Source organism: Ochlerotatus camptorhynchus, unplaced genomic scaffold (genome assembly GCF_037179485.1).
Source record: "Ochlerotatus camptorhynchus isolate MF236.1 unplaced genomic scaffold, CSIRO-AGI_Acam_v1.1 ptg000098l, whole genome shotgun sequence".
NCBI classification, from domain to species: Eukaryota; Metazoa; Arthropoda; class Insecta; order Diptera; family Culicidae; genus Ochlerotatus; species Ochlerotatus camptorhynchus.
In genome coordinates, this window is record NW_027040588.1 from 234,269 (window position 1) to 257,890 (window position 23,622).

General features: G+C 40.7%; 1 protein-coding gene and 1 pseudogene across 1 annotated transcript in view; one reads left to right on the forward strand and one right to left on the reverse strand.

Annotated features, from left to right (window-relative positions):
* Positions 1–23,622, reverse strand: part of LOC135698903 (uncharacterized protein DDB_G0290587) — a 525,472-nt gene that overhangs the window by 233,206 nt on the left and 268,644 nt on the right. The window lies entirely within an intron of this gene.
* On the forward strand, positions 1,066–23,442 carry LOC135698900 (uncharacterized; annotated as a pseudogene).

The following is a 23,622-nucleotide window of genomic DNA, read 5'->3' on the forward strand; positions in this document are numbered from 1 at the left end:
TCCATCGGGAACGTCTGGAGTATTCGGAATTACTTCGGAAACGTCTGGAATCTTCATCGGGAACTACTGGAATCCACGTCGAAAATGTCTGGAATCACATTCGGATCGTCCGGCGTATCAGTCAGGAACGTCTGAAACCTGCATCGGGATCTGCTGGAATCCTTGTCCGAACTGTCCAGAATTATTTTTGGAAACGTCTGGAGTACCCGTTGAAAGCGTTTAGAATCTCCGTCTGCAACTTATGGAATTTCTATTAGAAATAAGCGGAATCTCTTTGGAATCACTTTGGAATCATCTGAAACCTTCTTTAGAAACTGCTGCAATCATCATCACGAGTGTCCGGAATCACTTAGGCAGCATTTCAACGGGTAATCCGTAGGAAATGCCTGAAATCTCCGTCGTCTGAAATCTCTTACAAAAAACTCCCATCCGGAACAACTGGATTTACCAGGAACGTCGGAAATCTGCGACAGGGATCTCCATCGGGAACGTCTGGAATTTCCAGAATAACTTCGAAAACGTCTGAAATCTTCATCGTGAACTACTGGAATCATCGTCGAAAATGTCTGGAATCACATCGGGATCGTCTGACATCAACCTTCATTGGGAACTGCTGGGATCCTTGTCCGAACTATCCAGAATTATTTTCGGGAACGTCTGGAGCATCCGTCTGGAACGTCTTTGTCAGGAATATGCGGAGTCACTTCGGAATTATCTGAAACTTAGTTTAACTTCGGGAGCGTTTCAACGGGTAATCTGAAGTTTCCATTGGGAATTGCTTAAATTCCCGTTGAAAATGCTTAGAATCTCCGTCGTGAATTTCTGGAATCTCCTTGCAATTCCCATATGGAATTATGGGAATTATCGTTAGGAATTATCGTCAGAATCGTCTGAAATCTACGTCTGCAATAGTATGCATATTTTCGGAATGAGGATGACATGTAGAGGCCGGAAATCGTTGTCTGAACAATTTGTAGTCAAACGCAAGAGTATTGACTATGCGCGCCACAGGTGGCGTTACCACCGACGAACCGACATGACACTGTCCGCAATTCGATTTGTCAAATGAGCGATTTGATCTGTCCAACGGGCGATCAGATCTGTCAAACGAGGTGAGACGCAAACCAAGTCAATATAAATTTAACGTGTGTTCGTATCCTTGCTCATGATATGTCGCGATCGGATGAGTAGATGGCGGTAGTGTTTAACGTTTTTTAAATATGGCGTCTTGGGCAAGATTTTGGAAGTAGCTTCTATGAGCTGTCACGTCGGTTCGTTGGTGGCGTTACTACCAACTACGATACTTTTAAATTGAACGTCAAATGCTTGTTCAAAAGCTGTTTGTTTGTCTGTGAAACAGGTATGTACATTTGAACTGTCAAACTAAGTGGCGAACCACCGTATTTTGTTGTTGCTGTTCCATTCGTTGTAACTAAGAGAAATTCCCAGCTCACCGTCATCACGCCCGCACCGACGAAGACGACAACGTGACGTGTAGCCAACGTAGCAGCACCTCCAGCGGACTTGGGTCCTGGCAGAGTTTCAGCTTCATTTAGTTTTATTGGTCAATTTTGCATTTTTTACGACCCGTCCATGGTTTGGCACAAGCAATTTGTTGCATCGCAAATAAGGGCATTCCTGATGGTCCGTGTTCCGACGAAGGAGAAGATGCGCTCGTGCTGCTGCTGCTGCTGCTTCTGCTCCTGTGGGTATACTTTTTTATGCCTTTTGCTCCTCGCACCACCGGCTGAAGGACGGAACGTGGGAAAAGCTAGTACGTAAAAGAAAACGACCAAGCGAACACGGACACTACTCCGTTCCAGGTCATAAGCTGCACTCCCCTTCCAGTCAACCAGAATGGTTCTTTCGGCTTTAAACTAGAAGAACAAACGGCACAAGACGGAACACGTCGTAAAGCGGAGAACCGTCTTCTTTTCGAGCTGCACTTGAATTGCTTCACGATTCACGCGGAGATGGCAGTGCCAAGAATAAGCGCTCCCAGTCCCTGGGAAAGGGAAATTTAAAATTATTCCCGACAAATGTTTCGCAAATTGCATAACATTCGGCGCTAGACCAAAGTTTTCCTTATTTTTTTCTCTTTCTTTCGAGGTTATGAAATATTCAAAGTTATGGCCCGGGGCCTTCTTGGCTGCTGCCCAGCGAGTCTGAAAATTGAAAGAAAATTGATTGCACCCAGATACCCATCCAAGGCGCAGAATTCGGCTTGAAGCAGACCGATCGGCGGAATATGCGGAACGTGACTTGAACTGACTTTCACTCCCAAGGTGATAAATGTTCCACTGCGAGAGCGAGAACAGCTCGAAGTCATCAATCAGGACGGCTCGGCTTGACTTCCCAGTTGGGAGTTGTTTTCCTTACCGGGCCCACCTGGCAGTAATCGATTTCTGACAATTGACAGCTCCAGACGAACCCAACCACTTAAAGTTCACCGAGAACGCATTTTCCCCTAAGGAACAATTGTCAAGTGAAGGAAAGTTACACCGCAGGTCGTGGCGGAAACCACAAATTGCACTTTGTAGTTCATGTCAGATGATAATAAAACGCCTCGCAATTGCGCTTCTCTATTATTACGGGTTCCTTCTTCCCCGCAACATAAAGCTCGAAGAGTCACGGAAAACCCATTCCTATGAAGCCTAGCAGATCCCGGTCCGGGTAGCGCCCGGGTGGAAGAAGGCGATATTTTATGAGCCATGTTCTTGCACGTACGTGCATCGGGGGTCAGTACGTGCGGGAGTAATAAAGAGACCCGGTGTACTACAGGAAGATCCGCATCATAGCAGGTACTAGCAGGCCATGCGGTCATTTTGTGTGGATTGCTTTGTCAATCGAAGGGATTTTCTGCACAATGAAATGTTCGGTTGCTTCCTGGGTTTGGTTGGGAGGATGGTTATGCAGTTTGTCATTGCCAATGTTGTTGCGGGAAGTGGGCAGTAGTAGGCTTTGGCTGTGCCGAGCGTTAAATCCTGGTAGTGACAAATCGAAGCAACCCTTGGTCAGTAAGTTGTTTTATTCGCAGGGGCTTATGGACTTTGAAACATTTCTGCTTTCTGGAAAAGCAAACTCTATTTGATTGTTGAGCTTTGAACATTTTTTGTTTTATATGGCATGGACTATACTAGTATGGAGCTTTGAAAAGAGTATATATTTGTCGTACGATCAGAGAATTTCAGGCCAAAACGTAATCTTAGGTAGCACTGTTTCGGTTGAGGCTTGTTTCAAAATGTTTTATCGGGGGTGATTTGTTGGGCCTGAATGGTCGATAGGGTTAATTTTTGGAAGCGGTTGACACTGAAAAATACAAAGAAAAATATTCTAGACCCTCCGATATAACATTTCCATACCAATCTCATATAAAAAGAGAGACCCTTAGCTTTCGTTTGGTGGGTGTTCCGGCGATACTGATTTTTAATAATAAAGTTTTCTTTCAGAGATCTGTTGGCATCATTGTATGAAAATAAAATATACGTATGAGATTTGCTGATTTATCAATGATCACTTTAACCAACTTTTTCAGCAATTCAAATACAATAACCTGAAAAAAATTACTCATGTAAAATAATATGTAATAGTATGTACACTCAAACTAAAAATGAATTACTTTGGATGTTAGCTGCATTTCCTATCATCCTCCACAGCGAATACTGCAGTGAATGATATATGTTGACCTTGCAGACGGTGTTATGATCTTTTATCTTATTTATTTCGAGTTCTGTCTACGCTTTTGACTAAACCAGCAACCAGCAAACGAGACACACACTTGTCACATTTTCCTCCAATTCCCGTTCAGCAGATAAAGCATACGAAATGAAGTATGAATATAAATAGGCGCTTCTTATTCGCTTTTAGCCTATCTTTATTCCGAAGCATGGAGAACACCTGTCTGCTAATCGCGCAGTTCGTGGTTCGAGTCCAGTCGACAACCTTTTTCTATTTTTCCTTGATAAATTTTCTATGTTTGAATTATCGCGATACCCTTGATGTTTTTCACAGGATTGTTTTAAGAATTTTCTCTGCAATTTCCACAGAATCGTAATTAACTCAGACTTCAGCATATTATTCTCTGTATTATTCTCATATAATCTGCTCCAGAATATCCTAGAAATTCTCTCCAGAATATTTTTCGAATTCTCCTTGAAATTCTTATCACATTGTTAATACTTCTGACAGTTTTTACCACATATTACCCGTAGAACTCTTCTGAGATTCGTCATGAAATTCTACTCAGAAAGAATTCGTTAATTGTTCTCCAAAAGTTACCAGGAAATTATCCTCTATAAATTGCTCATCACAAATCCCTTCAAACTGTCCAAATAATGATCTAAAAACAGCTCAAATTTTCCTCAAAATTATCTTATGAAGGTCTCCTCCGGAATCCTTTGAAGTTCTTCGGGAATTCATCGCACAATTTTAATCTCCCATAACAATCTCCTTAGCAATCTCCGAAAATTCGCATGGCATTATGCTTTGGTTTCTTTTTCTATGATCCCTCATCAGAATTCCATTAGAATTGTCCTTTTCATGACATTAGAATTCTTTTAGAAATTTCCTTACAATTCCTTGGATTCCTTCCTACAAAGGACTCTCTTCAAATTCTACTCAGATCAGTTTAAGCATATTCCTAACTTACTTACTTATGTATCCTGCACACCCCTTGTAACCATTGTTCTGTTACAATGGTCCAATGAAATATTTTAAATATGCGCCATGTGATCGAGCATGCAAGTAAATTTGTATAACACTTGCGGTGAAACCCACTGGGCAGACGATACGGCCATGCTTAACGGCCGACTGCTGAATAAGGTGTGCATGGCCGCGGCAAAATGGTGACACTGATTCACGGGTGATGAGCTGAAGGGTGTTGCGATGCTTATAGAACGGCCATCGTTCACTTTATCTCAGGCGAGTGTGTAGACCAGAAGTAAAGACCAACAATTGAAATGGCCTTAACTCCATTTTGAAGACAAACCTTGTAAGGCCATTTTCTCGCGAACAGAAGTCCGCAAAGGCAAACCAACATTCTCCTCTACCCGATTGTGGTTTAGGTTTGCGAATGAAGGTTTCGGTTCGCAAGAAAATGGCCTTACAAGGTTTGTTTACAAAATGGAGTTAAGGCCATTTCAATTGTAGGTCTTGAAGTGTCTGTGGAGTATCCTTTAACAGAATACTAAGTGCGAGTAGTGAATAGAGGTGAAGTGTAAATCACCAATTCAGCTGATTGAGGTAAAATCCAAGTCATCCTCGAAATTGGTCGAAGAACGGCACTAATGGATGTTACCTCCTTGCTAGGACCTTTTTCAACCAATCAAATTTCTTTCTGGTTGGCGAGTCAAGGACCGCCATTGCACGCTACGGTCTAGGTGACATTCAGTTTCCTTGAGCTAAACGGAAAGGACATCGTTCTCGGGCTGAAGGCCCTAAACGCCAACGATAATTTCCCTTCCCGGTTCGACAGAGGACGGCCTTGCCGTCGTCGACCGGCTTCGTCAAAAGGAAGCGCCTGTGCATCGCAACCATCTCCACAAACCGCTTTACCAGTTCCGGTAAAAACAGCCGACGTTCGGTCAGCCTTGCTGCATCGGCCATTGTCGGAATTGTACCGGAATTTCACCAAGCAGTGGAACCGCCATCTTGCCGACAACCGCAGCGAGCGCTCGCTGGACTGCAGTCGTCGTAGTCGCCATCGTCGTCAAGGGTATGTGAAAGAAAATCGATCACAACATCACACAATCCACAGTATCGTTAATTGGAAAAAAAAAATACAGTGTTTAAGTTGATCCGCACTGTGGTTCAGTTCATTTGAAAGCTTGAGTGCCTTTTCGTCTGCGTGCGTAGCCTGGGGGGTTTGACCAGTAGTGCGCCGACTCTGAGGCACAGTTCAAGGAGTCTCGTGCTGCTGAGTTGTTATCGGGCAGAACATTAGTTTCACCCTACACACTTAGAAATAACTAATTTTACACGTGACGGAATCCATATTTGACATAAAAGATGAGACGTAAACAAACATATCATGTAATATTAAGTGTTCCGAGACTGAAATGTTCGTTGCTCGACGACATATACGTTTGATTGAGCTATATTTCGCGTCTGTTATGACTCAAATTTATGTCAAAATTGACGCTCGTATATGTCACTCACAGAGCACCTAAATTTACATGATATTTTCTAAGTGTGTAGTGGTTCATAGGGCCAACGTGAAAGATTTCCATCCTGAGCGGTTGCTCGCTTTTGCCTTGACCTGTTCCCATGTCAGATTCCTGTTGACCAGCGTTGGCAGATATACCGATTCATCGGTATTTACACCTATTTTCTAACTTGATACCAAAAAATCCAAAAAATATTCATCTTTATTCTTTCAGCTAGTATTTCCATTTCCTCGCCGCTTTTGAATGCCCAGGAATCGAGAAATAGTGGATAGCTCATCCTGGTGAATTACTTTTATCCAGTGAAAAAATAGGTCTTTTTTGACGTAGAACCAGGCATGGAAAATCATTTGCATTCATTTCGTGCATTCATTTACATTCATTTGCCTCTAACTTTTTTCTTCAACAGCATTTTGCAAAATGATGTTTGAAGCTTTTGTAGGTTTTATTATTAGCTAAAACTTTTGTAAACAAATTAAATCCGTATCTCTTATGCATGACGAACCAGAGCGAACAGAAGCCACTACTGTTTTTCAGTGAATGTATTTTACATTCACTGAAAATCAGTAACAAGTTCTGCCCGCTCTAGTTCGTTATGTATAAGAGATACAGATTTGAGTTATGAGCAAAAGTTGTAGTTAATAACAAAACCTACAAAAGCTTCATACATCATTTTGCGGAATGCTGTTGATGAAAAAAGTTAGAGGCAAATGAATGTAAATGAATGTATGGAATGAATGCAAATGATTTTCCATGCCTGCGTAGGACTACGTCTGTGATTTCTGAATGAGGGTAAACTTTGTGAAAACCGAAAATGGAACATGTAACAAAATTATGAAAGATTTTAAACGTTAATAACTCAGCTGCCCCTGGACCAATTTCAATCATTTTATCACCAATTGATCAGAAATATTTCTACGCATCTGTTAAATTTCAGACTTTATAATTTTTCATCGTGCAACTGTTGCTATGATACTTAAAATTATCACCGATTACCTGTGAAAAACGATTTCCCTAACATAGATTTCAAAGTTGAATTCCATCCGGTCTCACCAGACGGTGTTTATTCGATGGTGGTGTTCTCCAGTACACAACGAACCTCCAAACCGCGAGCAGCAGCTCACATAAGCATCAAAAGAAGAAAGAAGTAGCCGCACCGCTATTGATCGGAATCGGTAGCTCTTCGTGAGTAGCTGTGGGTCATCTATGCCAAACACGTCACCTTCATTCTAAACAACATACAGCTCACCAGCCTCATCTGTGTTTAACACCCTAATAGCTCAGCATTACTCAACCATCACGACAAAACGGTCCTTTTCAGGACCACCATAAATTTGTAAAATAGTACTTTTTGGACATTTTTCAAGGTCATAAATCGAATGTCAGTTTCCATATCAAGATAGAGCTGGAACTAGGGTGTAACAGCTTTTGTAAACAATGACTTCTTTCAATGATGTCTTGAAAGTCAAGGCTCGCCCACGCAAATCAACATCACCATCAGGTAGGGTAAGACTTTCCCTACCCGACGGTATTGTTGGTTTGCGTGAGCGTGCCTTGAATTCCTAAAAATTATCGAGAGAAGTCATTGTTTACAAACGCTGTTACGCCTAATTCAGCTCTATCTAGATATGTTTAAACTCAATAGGCTAAAATGTGACCTTGGAGTAGATTTTAATGGTAAACAGTAGATTAGGAGAAATTAAGGAATTTTTTTTCAGTACTTTGAACAAAAATATGCAAATTTTTTGGGATATTTGGATATTTTAGGGACGTTCAGCAAATTTCTGTAATATTTAATAAATTTCGAATTAGTTCAGGGAGAATTTAAACAAATGTCAAAAAAGTTTACGGATTTGTATGTACTCGTAAATCATATAGAAGATGAATCAGGGCACATCGCTGGTGAGTGCAGATTTATATGGCAAGTAAATTGATATGTTTTTATCATAAGTATAACAACATAGATTAGAAGAATAATTTATTCAAGGGCTTTATTATAATTAGTTCCGGGAAAACAGGAAAAAAAATCCGAGAATTTCGAAATGAAAATTCGTTATCCACCCTGTTTAATGAATTTTAGAGAATCCCAATTCTTTAAACCTATCTTTGTTTCATATTTAAAGTGAAACTAGTGATTTTTAGGACGTATTCGTGAACAATATAAAAAAAAACTTCTCAAACATGAAGAGCTTTTGAGCGTGTTGAGTTGAGTTGAGTTTCCTTTAATTCTGTTATAATTGCTTATCTTTGACGGATACGCGTATTTCGTCTACTACTTGCAGACTTCCCTGAAGAGGTCTGCAAGGAGTAAACGAAATACGCGTATCTGCCAAAGAAAAGCAATTATAACGGAATTAAAATAAAATAACTCAACACACTCAAAAGCTCTTCATAAACGGATTCCGTTAAGAGGTTTGACAAAATTGTTAATTTTTTTGTTAATTGTTAATTCATCTAGGTTTCTAACAATAGTAATATTATGTATTCAGCTTTGAAAATAATCAAATTATCAAATACCATTTCAGATATTCAAGCTATGAATGATATTAATTACTGAACGAGATTTTTATTTTTGAGATTTGGAACCAGGAAAACCTGAAAAAATACGGGAATTTGAAATTAAAAATCGCTGGTTACTGCGTCATGTACTTTTGGAATATTGCATAACATTTGTCCCATTAAAACAATTAATTGAATCAGTGGGACAAATATGCTTTCTATTTTCAAGTAGCACAAATAGGAAAAAATACAATGTTGCTGTTTCGCATCATGGGGCAGTTCTCTTTTGATTTAAGTAACATACATAATTTGCTAGTTCACAGAGAACTCATAGATTCTATTAACAAAAACGAAAACCATATTGTCAATCGAAAACTCTGTACAAAAAATAAAAACGGCTCCCCAGAAAATATGTGTTAGGAATCTTTGATATTTTTTTTAGTTTGCTTTTTAAAAACGCATTTTCTTATACGATATAAAAGTTTAGAAGTTATAAGAAACGAAACATGGTGTTTTTTTTTATTTCACGAAGCTGTAAATGTTAAAGATTCATTACTTAGTTGAACGAACGGCAGACTGCAAAATTTATCAAACATAAAAATGAAGATGTTTTGAAGGAATATGATATTACACTAGACCAGGTATTTACCGTAACTTGTGACAATGGCACGAATATGTTAGCGGCCGTTAAAGAAATTGACAAGCACGTACAACTCTTGAGAGCTGATAAACTGATAGTGGACGAAGACGATGATAATTATGAAGACAACGATGAACTTCTGACTGAGTTAATCGATGATCTTTCAACCAAAGTTAGCCTTGTGAGATGCGCGGTGCATACTCTGCAGCTTTCTGTGACGAACGTGATCAAGCATACAGATAACCGTATCCGCAGCATAACAGCCGTTGCTAAGAACTCCAGAAAATCTGCATACAAGCCTTCATTTGATCTAAAAAATATCCCGCTCCCTCCATTATATTCAAAAACAAGATGGGGAGGAATTTATGATATGATATTGAACCTAAATGATCACGAGGAGTTTTACAGGGATCTAGGAAAGCAGTTCAAGGAGCTAGGTAAGATAAATTTACTGACATAACCAAATTTGCTCTATTTATTTATATAAATTTTTTACCACTCAAGATCTATCAGATTATTGGAATTATATTCATGATAGATCACCGCCATTGAACCCGGGACGCCTGACACAAAGCAGTACGGAAGCTCCTGTCCCGCCTAGCTTAGTCGCGCCTCCAGCCATCATCGAAAACCTGTCGCAGTTCTCTCGTTCCTGCCATCCAAGTCGTCCCAGCCCTGAGTCTAGCGCTGGCGATGGGGTCTTCCAAGCTGCCTATCATGGAAAGTATCCTATTAGTAACGGCAATCCCCGCTCTGACGAATATTCAATCCCTAGGACTGCGCCTCTAGCAAGTAATGCTGCACCTGCTTCTTCGAATGTCCTGATGTACTACCAAAATGTTGGTGGGATCAACAGCTCTCTCGCCGAGTACCAATTGGCCTTCAGCGACGGTTCCTATGATGTTTACGCACTTTCCGAAACTTGGCTCAATGGACAAACCTCAATGAATCAGTTGTTTGGCGAATCATATTCCGTTTATCGACAAGACCGGTCGCCTTCGAATAGCAACAAAAGCACTGGAGGTGGTGTTTTGCTGGCTGTTCGCTCGAGTTTTAAATCCCGTACGCTCGACCCTCCTGATGGCTCGGCGGTTGAGCAAATATGGATAGAAATTGCCACTGTCGATGCAACACTCTACCTATGCGTTGTGTATATTCCCCCTGATCGAGTAAACGATGAATCTTTGATCGAAAAGCATATCGATTCGCTTAACTGGGTGGTTTCGCAGTTAGCACCAAGAGACAACGTTATCATCCTAGGCGATTTCAACTTGAGCTCGATCTCTTGGCAGCGTAGTCCACATGGTTCCCTGTACCCGATTACATCACGATCCTCGATTAGCTTGGCATCACGGAAGCTGCTTGATGCGTATAGCACCGCTGGACTCAGACAAATGAGTGGAATTGCAAATGAAAACAATCGTACGCTTGATCTATGCTTCGTCAGTGAGGAACTTTGCGAGCACAGCACAGTTATGCAAGCTCCATCACCGCTCGTTAAAATCTGCAGGCATCATCCTCCTGTACTGATGGAATTCAAGATAAGTCCACAGCAACGCTTCCAAGATACCTCTGAAAGCATCGCGTATGATTTCAGAAAGGCTGACTTCAACAGCATGAACGAGTTCCACGCACATGTCGATTGGGACGAGGTGCTTCAAAATTGTGATGCCAACCTCGCTGCGTCGACCATATCTGGTATCCTGTGGTATGCCATCGATCAGTTCGTTCCCGTGAAGTCTAGACACGAACCGGCTAAGCCAGCTGACCTCAAGCATCTTAGGACTGTGAAGCGGGCAGCTCTCAGACGACATAGCAAGTATCACACGGACTCCACGAGAATGAGATATATGGCGGCGAGCACTGAATACAACCAACTTAATAATCGTTTGTACAACGCATATCAGGACCATTTGCAAAGGCGCTTCAAGACAAATCCCAGAAGTTTTTGGCGTTACGTCCATGACCAACGGATGGAATCCGGACTGCCCTCTACGATGACCAACGGATTGTTCGAAGCTGATTCCACCACTGACATTGCCGACCTGTTCCGTTCTCAATTCAGCTATGTTTTCACTAATGAACACATCGCTCCCGCAGGATGTAGCCGTCGCCACCAGAAATGTTCCTCAACTTTCGGCCTCTGGGCTACAGTTCGTGATCACGAACGATATGGTTATATCAGCCGGAAAGGATTTAAAATCCTCCACGGGATGTGGTCCGGATGGGATTCCATCGCTTGTCCTCAAATGCTGCGCGGATACACTTGCAACACCACTAGCAAGAGTATTCAACCTATCTTTGGCTACTGGTGCATTCCCAAACTGCTGGAAGCAGTCGTATGTTTTCCCAGTTTTCAAGAAAGGCTGCAAGCGGATTGTTTCGAGCTATCGGGGCATAGCTGCGTTGAGCGCCACTTCTAAGCTGTTTGAGGTGATCGTTCTGCATAAGCTGGTTCAGAACTACGCACACTACATTTCGATTGATCAGCACGGATTTATGCCTAACCGTTCGACGACAACTAATTTGACTTGTTTCACTTCGTTCGTGATCCGCCAAATAGAAAATGGTCAACAAGTAGACGCTATTTACACAGACTTATCCGCGGCGTTTGATAAAATGAATCATCAAATCGCAGTTGCTAAATTCGACAAGCTGGGAATGAACAGTAACTTGCTTTCCTGGCTTCGATCCTACCTAACCGGTCGAAGTACGTCCGTCAAAATTGTAGACCACGTTTCGCCCTCCTTTCCGGTTTGGTCCGGTGTTCTCCAAGGAAGTCACTTGGGGCCGTTTCTATTCTTGCTGTGTATGAACGATGTCAATTTCATCTTGAAATGCCTAAAACTCTCGTATGCCGATGACCTGAAGCTTTACTACATGATAAAGCAACCACAAGACGCATTTTTTCTGCCACAACAACTGGAAGCCTTCGCTGAATGGTGCCATATTAATCGAATGTCGCTGAACGTGTCCAAATGTTCGGTTATTTCATTTGGCCGCAAGCAATCACTCTTCCATTTTAGCTATGCTTTGGGAGGCGTGAATCTACAACGTGATTCGACAGTCAAGGACCTGGGGATTCTGGTTGATACAAAATTAACCTTCAAGGATCACGTCGCGTACGTTGTGTCTAAAGCCTCATCGCAACTAGGATTTTTATTTCGCTTTGCAAAAAAGTTCAAGGACGTTTACTGCCTAAAAGCTTTATACTGCTCAATTGTGCGCCCTATCTTGGAGTATTCGTCTATCGTCTGGTCTCCTTATTACCAGAATGAAACTCAACGCATCGAAGCTGTTCAGCGAAAATTTGTCCGGTTCGCTCTACGTCATCTTAGGTGGAGAGATCCAATCAACCTGCCCAGCTATGAAAGCCGTTGTCTACTTATAAATCTGGAATTACTAGAAGCAAGACGCAACGTGGCAAAAGCGTGCTTTGTTGGGGATCTTCTGCAAGGCAACATTGACAGTCCTACGCTTCTTAGTTTCTTGAACATCAACACACGTCGTCGCAATCTTCGGTCGCACTCGTTTATCACCATCCCTCCGGCAAGAACTAATTCTGGCTTTCATGAACCTTTGCGAAGCATGTCCCGTGTATTCAACCGGTGTTATTATGTGTACGATTTCAACGTGTCACGAGAAACAAACAAGCGTAGTTTTAAACATGTTTTATGTTAATTTATGTTATTCGTTAGTTTTGTATTTAGTTGTAGAACAGGTGTCATTGGGGTAAACATTTTACCTGTTGACTGATAAACAATAAACAATTAGAAGATTATAAAAATGCGTTGCAACCAGTTTATGTAGCTACAAAAGAGATGCAGGCCAAACATATGTCTTTGGGGGATTTTTACATCCACTGGCTTCGTTGCACGATGGAAGTTAATCAGCAATTTACGAATGACTTGGCTAAACAGCTAACAACATCTTTGCAAACAAGACTTCAGCAGCTTCAACAAAATCTGCCCTTTAAAGCTGCATTATTAATCGATCCCAGGTTTAATTATATTTCATCATCTGTTCTGACTCCAGAGGAAAAGGAGGAAACCAGGGTAAGTTGTTTTTTGTTTTTTTTTTGGCATTTAAGTTCCAAAAGTGTACATTACTTACTAAAACGAGTGAAAGAATTGAAGATAATTAACATTGCACATTAGGCTGGGTCAAGTTTATATGGCGGTTAATAAATCCCTGCTCCTCACTGCTCTTTCGATTAGTAATGAGGTCCCAAACAACTGTGTAACATTTGGGTGTATTTGGTTAAGACCACGATTTGTTGGTCAATAAATATTCATTTGCCTGCCAAAAATCGAAAAATCGATGAATATTCGCCAATCTTTATTTAGGTTGGAAAACTATGCTAAACAACTTTGTTGGAACCGCAAAACGATTAGGCTTCAGTACCAAAAGTTATTAAACATATAATGTATGGCGGTTTTGATAACGGCTTTAGCTCAGGACTACTATCCAAATACACACAAATTTTGCGCATTTGTTTTGGACCTCACTACTAATCGAATGAGCAGTGGGGAGCAAGGGTTAAATATATAGTTGACCCAGTCTATTCCACATGCTCTGTTAAAAACTGTTAATTTTTATTTGAATGTAATATAATTTTTTCTTTATAAAATATTTTTTTTTTCAAAAGGTGTTACATTTTGCTTTCTAACCAACTGTGTGACGAACACTTTATAAAAACTGAAATATAAACCGTAAACCTCTCAAATATTTAAATAATGATTATTTTAACTTTTGAAAAGCATTTTAACATTAATATATTATTAATATTACAATAATGATTCCACAAATATTAGTCTTGATTTAGAAAGTCATCAAAACTATCGGTATGACACGTGGAAACACTGGCGAGATCGCCGAGAAACTCAAGCGGACCTCTCTGAAACTGCTCTGGCAATAATGACTGTGCCGTCAACGCAAATGTCAGTTGAACGTGCATTTAGTGCATTGGCACTAGTGCTATCACCAGCACGAACCAAGCTATCGACACAAAATCTTTCAAACATACTATTAGTTAAATTGAGCGAAGAACTTATTCAGGAAGCTGTTTCCAAAATGTATGACTGGAAGGCGTTCCAAGGTCTTAACGGTGCGACTGAGTGATAATATTTGAGGATTTTTTTACTGTTTCTTTAATAATATTCGGATTTTTCCCAGAGAGATGAAAATTACTGCCAGTGAATAAATTAGGGTAAATGTTGGCTTCGGCACCCATTCAATCTGATTATATTTGTACGACCAAGCAATCCTGTTATGTCAGATTTTTCTTCAAATGAAGCATACGCACTACAAAATGGGGCTGATTTCGAGTTGCCGATAATAGAACAGCTGGTTAACAAGGAGTTCTAATGGGAAGGTTGCCGAAGAAAATGAGGCTGCCGACAATAGTCACACTCACCTGAGAAGTTTGGAGTGATGTAAAAATGCTTTCAAACAGTTTTGAAGAACTCTGTCGATTGGAATGGATAGAGAAGCGAGCAGCAGATGAATGTAAAGCAACAGACACGTCGTATATGTGCGTGACGCTGAAAAAATGCTAATAGAAGTGCGGACGCTGCTTAGATTGACGAGAATACGTAAATTCCCCTACTATTAATAGAATTGATAATTAAATAACATGTTCTTGTTTGAAAATAACAAAATTTGAAAGAATTTTTTTGAATGGTGTATAATAAATTGCTATGGTTGCTGACTGTAATAAGTGACGGATGTTTCGAATCTTCCGGAGGACTAGTGTGTGGTTTCCCAGGATTGTATTCTTACCACAATATAAAATTCATTCTTAACAGTCGTGAAAAAGTACGTTTGCAAAAAAAATTGCGAAGCTCTAAGATCAGTTTCATAAATTTACCACTTCTATGGATGTTCCGGATCTTGTGAAGGATCAATCAGTGGCTTCCCAGGACTGTATTCTGACTAACATTAAAATTCAATATTAATAGTGGTGAAGAAAACGTTTGCAAAAATAATGGCTAAGCTCTAAAATTAGTTTCACGATTTGACCACTGTTTCGGATCTTCCGGAGGACTAGATTGTAGCTTATTGTGACCATATTCTGGCCACAATGTCAAATATATTAATTAAAGTCGTAAACTAGTGCTCCTACGAAAAACCGCGAAGTTCTAGGACCAGTTTCATGAATTGACCAGTTAATTCATAAAAGTCGTAAACTAGTCCTTCACAAAAAAAAAAAAAAAAATCACGAAAGCTCTAAGATCATTTTTATGAACTGACCACTTTTACGGGTGTTCCGGATCTTCCAGAGGACCATTATGTTGCCTCGAATGACTGTATTCTGACTACAATATAAGATGCATTCTTTAAAGCTGTGAAAATGTACATTTGTAAAAAAAATCGTGAAGGTCTATGATCAGTTTCATGAACTGACTACTTTTACGGATTTTCCGGATCTAACGGACGACCATATCGTAGATTCTCGTGAGCATATTCTGGTCACAATGTCAAATTTAATAAAAAAAAGTAGTGCATGTTACAAAAAACCGCGAAGTTCTAGGACTAGTTTCATGAATTAACCACTTTTACGGATGTTCCGGATCTTCCGGAGGGCCGGTATGTGGGTTCCCAGGACTAGATTGTGCCCATAATGTCAAATTCATTATTAATAATAGTAAAAAAGAACGTTTGCAAAAAACCGTGAAGCTCTAAGATCAGATTTATGCAATGACCACTTTTACGGATGTTCCGCACCTTGCAGAGAACCGGTTTGTATCCTACTGGATTCCTAATTCCCTTGGACTATAATCTGTTGAACAACTTTGCCGAAGACACCAGGACGTTATCTTGTAAAATAACCTGAAAAACTGAGTTCGTCAACTCCCATATGCTACGTGTATTCGTTAATGCTTGATTCTCATTGTACGGTGACCAATTAACCGTACTGTAGGAATCTTGACTGTATTCTCTCATCGTGCATTATTCTCGTTCTGTGACAGCCTTTTCATTACAGCATTATAGTACGTTCAGACTACAGAGTTATAACATGTTATAGCGCTATCTTGATGGTGGTTTCTATTTTGCAATTATTTGACAACCGTTATAACATGTTATAACTCTCCAGTCTGGACAGCGTTTTAGTTGGGTATGCTGCGGAATCGAGACGGTTTTATAACAGGTCGAGACGGCTAATACATAGGTGCCACAGTCGGAAGAAGTGTTAGTTTGTTTACTTAAATGAACCATGCCCATTTTGTTATGGCATGTTTGCTATAAGAAATGCGCCTCGTGTTTATTAGCGAATTTCACATCAAAGATTGATTAATTGAGTAGGAAATCAGTTTGGCACGGCATTTGTGACCAGCATACACCTTCCGGTAGTATGAAACAGGTCAAAAACTATTCAAATCCGCAGATAAAAATTTTTGTTTTGAATTTCTGTATAGCAAAATAGTGAACTTTTCGTGAACATTAACGGCAAAGAACTCACCAACACTGGGAGACTGTGAGTTCCTGCCCACCTGTCATAAAACCGTCTCGCACACAGTGGTAGTTTATTCGGGTTTAACCGAACTGTAACGAGAAGGCTGTACTTTTGGAAAGCCTGCCCCAGGGTAGGCGACGATTGTTCGAATTTGACAGTCACACCCCACCCCTGATTGTCAAGTCCCGTCCCAGAGGCTACCCAGCGTTTTAAAAATAAATCGACCAGTTCAAGCTAGTAATCATATGTATATCGACAGTGAGCATTCATAAGGGCGTATACGCGATGATCGATTCTCTTCATCGATTTTCTCTTTGCATTGCTACAGCTAAGCGAAACAATTTTGCAGAATTTATTCAATGTAGAGTTGTAACAGGTTGCATTGGCCATCAAAAGCAACAGCAAACGCACCGACAAACGTTAAATCTAGCGAGTTATTAACGAAAGAGAAAATCGACGAAGAGAATCGATCATCGCGTATACGCCCTTATGAATGCTCACTGTCGATTTATAGATTCACGGAAACGGCCATTTTGAGCCAATCGAGCAGCGAGAACTGTCAAAATGTGAGCCAAATGAGCATGTTTATCGTTTTCCTGAATGCTTCAGTTGAAAAGTATTGTAATTGGGGTGAAATAAATTCAAACAGAAAATAAAAAAAATAAAAAATATATAGTAGTAAACAGAGCATGTTATAAGCCGGCGCCGGTGGTGTAGTGGTAAGCTTTCTAACACCCCGATGGGTCTGGGTTCAATCCCAGCCGAGGTCGGTGGGATTTTTCTGAGGCATAAAAATCTCTGGTCACGTCTTCCTTCGGAAGGGAAGTAAAGCCGTTGGTCCCGGCCCATGTGTGTTGAATGGGTGCGATATCCTACGCAGGTGTGGAAGCTGTCTTCCTTGCACATTCGATTGCCGTCAATGGATGGCAATCGATGTCCGTCGGTGATTGGCACTAGATTGCGGAACAGAGACCGACGTTAAATAAAGGAAAGAAAAGAGCTTGTTATATTGTTGGTCAAAAGCATTGCGATGTCAAATCACGGAATGGTTTTGGCACAACATGCATTTGGTGCTGATGAACCGGGATCGCTCCAGGCAGCTTCAAAAGTTTCCCACCTTCTTTAGCAAAATACAATTGCGTGTGTTCTAAGCAGTACACTTTAACTAGATACCACCAAATAATTATCATTACAACTTACACTGCATAAACGCAACTAGGGAAAAATCCGACGGTAGTCCGCAAAACTCCAGCCATTTTTAGAAGTTCAGCGTTTTTCGGAAATCGGACAATTCTCACCTTGTTAAACTTCGTTGCACTTCCACGACCGCGATTTGGGCAAAACATGGCAATGCACTTTATATTCCATAAATGTTATTTGAAATTTAAAGAAAACATAGTTGACCAGTTCACTGAGAATTCAAACAACGTAAACATACTGGTGGAGGAAAATCAAAAGGAAAATCAGCAGAAAAAAAAACATTGTCAGGGTTATGAAATGTTTTCCAATGATTGTTTTCTCGCTTCAATAGTTCTTATCTGTCAGTGGTGCCCATTTCAGAGTGGTGTCTCTTACCGGTTTTGAGTTCTGACTAACAAACTAACGGCATTTCTCATAGCGAAGTGCTTGGAAGCAACCCAGGTTGGAGGTTGATTGAAATGTTTCCATACGTGGTTAAACTCCATTTCAGTGCAGCACATTGATTGGGTGATAGGTAGGCATCTTTCCTTCTGCGGAGGATACCATTAGAGGATTTCCTATTGCTCATAGGCAGCTATCACGTTTATTAAAATTTGAGTACTTTAAGGGCTCTGGTGCACTTTGTGCGATGCAATTTTTATTTTTTGTGATGCTAAATCTTTCTGCCATCCAGTGATGATCCAAGCTCTCAGCATTTCCCTTAAAAGCAATCCCGAACGACGACGGTTGCGAGCAGCTATTGATGTGGAAGACCGGCAGGTCGGTCGGTCGCTTGGTTACCGGTTCATTGTGACCAGTATCGATACCTACCAGTAGCTCCATGAAAAACCAACAGCAAACGATAGAGGAAACACATATCGAAAATATTTACTGTCCATTAAAATGATTGCATTTTTTTCCCTCTTCTCTCATGCTCGTCTGCCTGTTTGTCCGGGCTTGTTGGTCGCTGGTTGGCTACATCGAAAGACTGAGTTGGTTAGTGGCATCATGGGATCGACATTCCGTTGAATGAGCACGACAAATAATGCGGTGCAATTTTGTTAGGGTCATGTGTATCCTTTTGCAGGATGCCTACATTCAGGTGCACTCGAGCGAAAGGTTGAAAGCTATATATCCGTTGAATCAATGAAAGGAGCCCGTTCAAGTGAACGTTTTACTACTGACAACGAAAGTATCTTCTTCCCCATACGATAACGGTAATTACTGAAATTAGATTCCAAAACCTCCGCCAACAAACAGTTCCCAAAGCTTGGCGGCGAAGCTTGCCTATTCGGACGCAACCGAGCGTAAATGTGCGAAAAAGTCCCTGTAGCGTGTAATTGAAAATTTAATTCCCATTCAGGGCCGGCCAACCGGTCTCTATTCTCGATTTTCACATCCACTTACAAAAACCACTCGCACACGTTGAGGTGAGGATTTAATAGACTGCAGCAGTGCTTTCGCACCTGGAGTCTTCTTCCGGACGATTACCAAACGGAGTGAATGGAATTCGGTCGAATTCTAAAATCCAGATAGGTACCCGGTAGAGGACGCGTATGAGCGCTTCTAATCCGCATGAGCTTTTGGAAGGAGCTCCGCGTGGAAAGAAGATGAGCGCTTTTTTTTTTGTTTGCGGCGGTATCATTTTGCAGTTGAGAGTGAGGTTTTCGTTCAGTGTAGGGAGAAATGCTTTAATCGGTTTACCGCGTACGTGTGCAACCGCATGCAAAGCTTACTATGATTGTGTGTACTCGCATTGCCTGGTGTGTGTTTCGGCACAAATTTAACCCGATAGGTGGATATTCGCAGAGCAAAGCTATGGAACAGGAAGCGATTTATTGCCTTATCTTTGGTTGGAATTTTCCAATTATCCATGGGGAAATATTTGGATCTTCTAGCCGAAATGGCGTGGTTTTGTTACTGTTCTTTTCGTTTCGGAGTTAAAATTTATGCTGGTTGATGTGGTTTCGGAACCAACTTCAAAGTTCTTAAACCATGGCCCACTTATTAATGGAGCAAACTCTTTTGCTTATTACAGCGCTTCTAGCAGACGTTTTCGAAAGTTTTTGACGTCGATTTGTAGACAACAACAACGACAATAACAGTTTATTTCATTATTATTTCATTTAATGAAACGTTCTTGCTTTGGAGACAGAAATGAAGATTCACGTCACACGACGTGACTTTTGTCATATTACTAGTGACAAATAATCACACGATTCGCAGGATAGGGGTGAATCGAGAGAAAGAATATCTGAGGAAAAACTCAGAGGACGATAAGAAAATTCCTCCCGGGAGATCATCTGCAAACCCGAGATTCGAACCTGGCCAAAAAACCTTAATTATTTATTCGATGCTGGGTCATTATGTCGAAGTACGTTAGGCTGAAAAGTCTTATTTTAAAGGGCTGTTTGGAATAAAGAGTAAAATTTGCATACAGACACTCTTCCGGATGTCTGCTCGGCAACTGATGAAAACAAACATCTTCAAAATTTGCAGCCAGCACAGTTTAGTCACTGTTCAGAGAAGTTTCGTCCCAACAGAGATACCATTGACCAACCCACGTTGGAGTTTGGAGATATCGGGTTTTGACTGCCGTATCGACAACACCCTATCGATAAACTATGGTGTCAAAGAAATTTGAATTTGCGCTGATCTTGACCCGCAGGGGTTTTTGTGCGAATCTGATGAGATGAGCTGAATTTTGTTAGTATTAATTGATTTCACGATGTAGAAAATACATACCGTATTTTTCGAAATGTGGCATAGCACGGCTGTACATTGGAGAAAATAATGTATGCATCCTTAGCAACGGTTGTGAAGTAGCTGAAAAGAAGCTGCAGATACAGCTACAAGCAAAAGCTAGCAAAATAGTTTTGGAGAGCGTTTACTCAACTTTCTCACAACCATTATTCAATTTGTCAGTCGCACTGAATAACATCAGCCAATAAACGCTTATGTCACTTCTATACACACACTATTCAACTTTCCACTTGTAGCTGCAAAACAAAGCTAACAAAGTGAATATATTACTCATTTGATGGCTTCTACACAACCAACAACTCTTGCTGAATAACATAAACATCAAAAGTGCTTTTTCAACAACTGAACAACCTGTACTCAGCTTATAAACTGTGTTAGAGCAACTTCGGAAGCATTTTCACAGTCAACTAGATTTATTTTTAGACGTGTGCAGTTTTACAGCTTTTAATCTGCTCTTTTATAACTAATCGAGAAAAGTGATTCATGTGCACTATTATAAAGCCTCTACTCAGCGATTTTGTTGTAGAAGGGAATGTTGATTTGTTTACATAAGTTCAAAGTGTTGGCGTAGCACAGTTGGTAGTGTCAAGGATTGCCAATGAGGTCGTCTCGAGTTCGACTCCAGGTTCCGTTGAATAATTTGGTGATGATTTGTAACTAATTTCGATTAATTTGATTCACAGCAAAATAAACTCAATAAATTCCTTCATAAAAAAGCGTAAACAGTATTTAACCCGGCTTCAAGAGAAAGCTGTGTAGTGATTATTGGACAACCGGGAAAAGGTTGAATAAGCGCCTTTCAAGTTCACACACAACTAAACAGCAGGATAACAGCTGTATAGAAGCGTTAAATGGATCTGCAATAAGAGCTTCTCCCGACCGTTCCAAAAGCCATAAGTAGCTAACTAAGTTCGCCAAATTTGCTTGTATAGAGGTTGAGTAAAGGTTTCCTCATATCGTATAACGTTTGAATACAGCTTGAGACTGTATAAATGAAATGAGTAAAGCGTTTACATTGTGAAATTTTTTAGTTGGGTAGTGCTCCACGGTTGTTTTAAAACCATTTATTGACAACTTAATCATATGAATTCGGAGCTGTTATCGGAAAATTAACCCTTGGTTCTACAAAATGGCCCTCCAGAGGTTCCAAATCATTCCTTAAAGAGATGTCTCATCAGAATAAAATGGGAGTTGTGATCGGAAAATGGACCCTTGGGACCACGAGATGGTTCACTAGGAAGATCCGGAATATCCATAAAATTGTTCAGTTCTCGCGTAACATTTGAAAAGGGCCTATCCTCGTTGATCGATTTTCTTCATCGACTTTCTCTTTGGTTTACCACGGCTACATTAATGAATTTCTCGCAGCATAGTTCGACAGAAGATGATGTTAGCTTGCGTCTGGAACAACACACTCAAAGGAAAATTCATTTGCAGTCGGGTTATTCGCGAAAGAGAAAATCGATTAAGAGAATCGATCAACAATGATAGGTCCTTTTCTCGTGTTGCGAAAAAAGAACTGTTCTTGAAACTGAGCTTGGAACACCGCCTTTTTACGAAACCATTCATTGGCGTCTTATCAGAATTAGTTTACAGTTATGACCAGAAAATTGACCTTGGAGACCAGTGCACAATGGTCCCAAAGCCGTATTTTGGAAGACAAAAATATTAGAGCCCAAACCATCACTTTTAGGTATATGGTGTTATGAAGAAAGTTTCTTCGTATGTTTTGACCAATCTTTTTATGTTAGTGAAATTAGAGTGGTCCATAAAATTGGTGAACTGAAATTACAACCTTTTTTAATTTTTGAGATAGTCCAATGCAGTGTTTTTAAAAACGTTGTAGAAAAATCAATTTGAAGCAACTTTGCTCAAAACATTAAATTTCTATCCCTTATGGTTCATGCGTTATGATTATTTTAAAACGAGCAGGTTAGGGTTGTCCTTAACTGAAGGGTTGGATCGAAGGAGCAGTTGATTTCTGTAGTTAAGAACTTGTTTACCCGTTATCAATAACTGAAAACTTTATGTAGCATTAAACCAGACTTCCTACTGAACACACGTCTTTCTCTAGAGGTTATGGGCCCAGTTACGTCCGGCCTCTGAAGTTGAAACTAATTGATTTGAAGAATCCAGAAGTTCGTTACGGAATTACGGAGAAGACGGGAGTGAAGATGTCAAGCGCGGCGAAAGTAGGAATAGTCCAGTTTGCTGGTGAAGGATACGACGTGTGGAGGTTCCGGGTCGAAACGCAGTTGTCGGCTCACGGCGTGAAGGAAATGATCACGAACGATGTACCAGCTGACGAAGTGCAGAGGAAACCTTTTCAAGAAAAGGACGAAAAGGCGAAGGCTATTCTAGTTGCGTACATCGCGGATTCTCATCTGGGGTACGTGCGTGACAAGAATACTGCGATCGAAATGTGGAACTCCCTCGCAAGCACGTTCGCGAAGTCCTTAGCAACGCTGAAGATGGAAGAAGGAACACCGTTAAAGGACCACTTCCGAAAATTTGACGAGTTAGTCCGCCAGTTGAAGGGAGCTGGTGCTACTGTCACGGAGTTAGATGCCGTAAGTCAACTGTTCATTTCTTTGCCATCGATGTACGATGTTGTCACCACGGCTATGGAGAACCTAGGAGATGATCAGTTAAAGTTGGACACGGTGAAGGCGCGTTTGCTGGCCGAAGAGCAGAAACGAATGGGAAGAGGAGACAATTCATGTGCCAATGGTGTCTCGGATTGATCGGAAAGAAGCAAGGAAAAGTCCAAGTTTCAAGGAAAATGCTTTGTGTGTGGTGAACAAGGGCACAAGAAGGTTGCATGTCCAAAGTTCAAAAAACGGTATGATCGAGCTCAAGTAGTAACTGTTCCCGTGGACAGAGAAGTGGCGTTGATGATTTCCCAGGCAGCGATCTACAAGTCG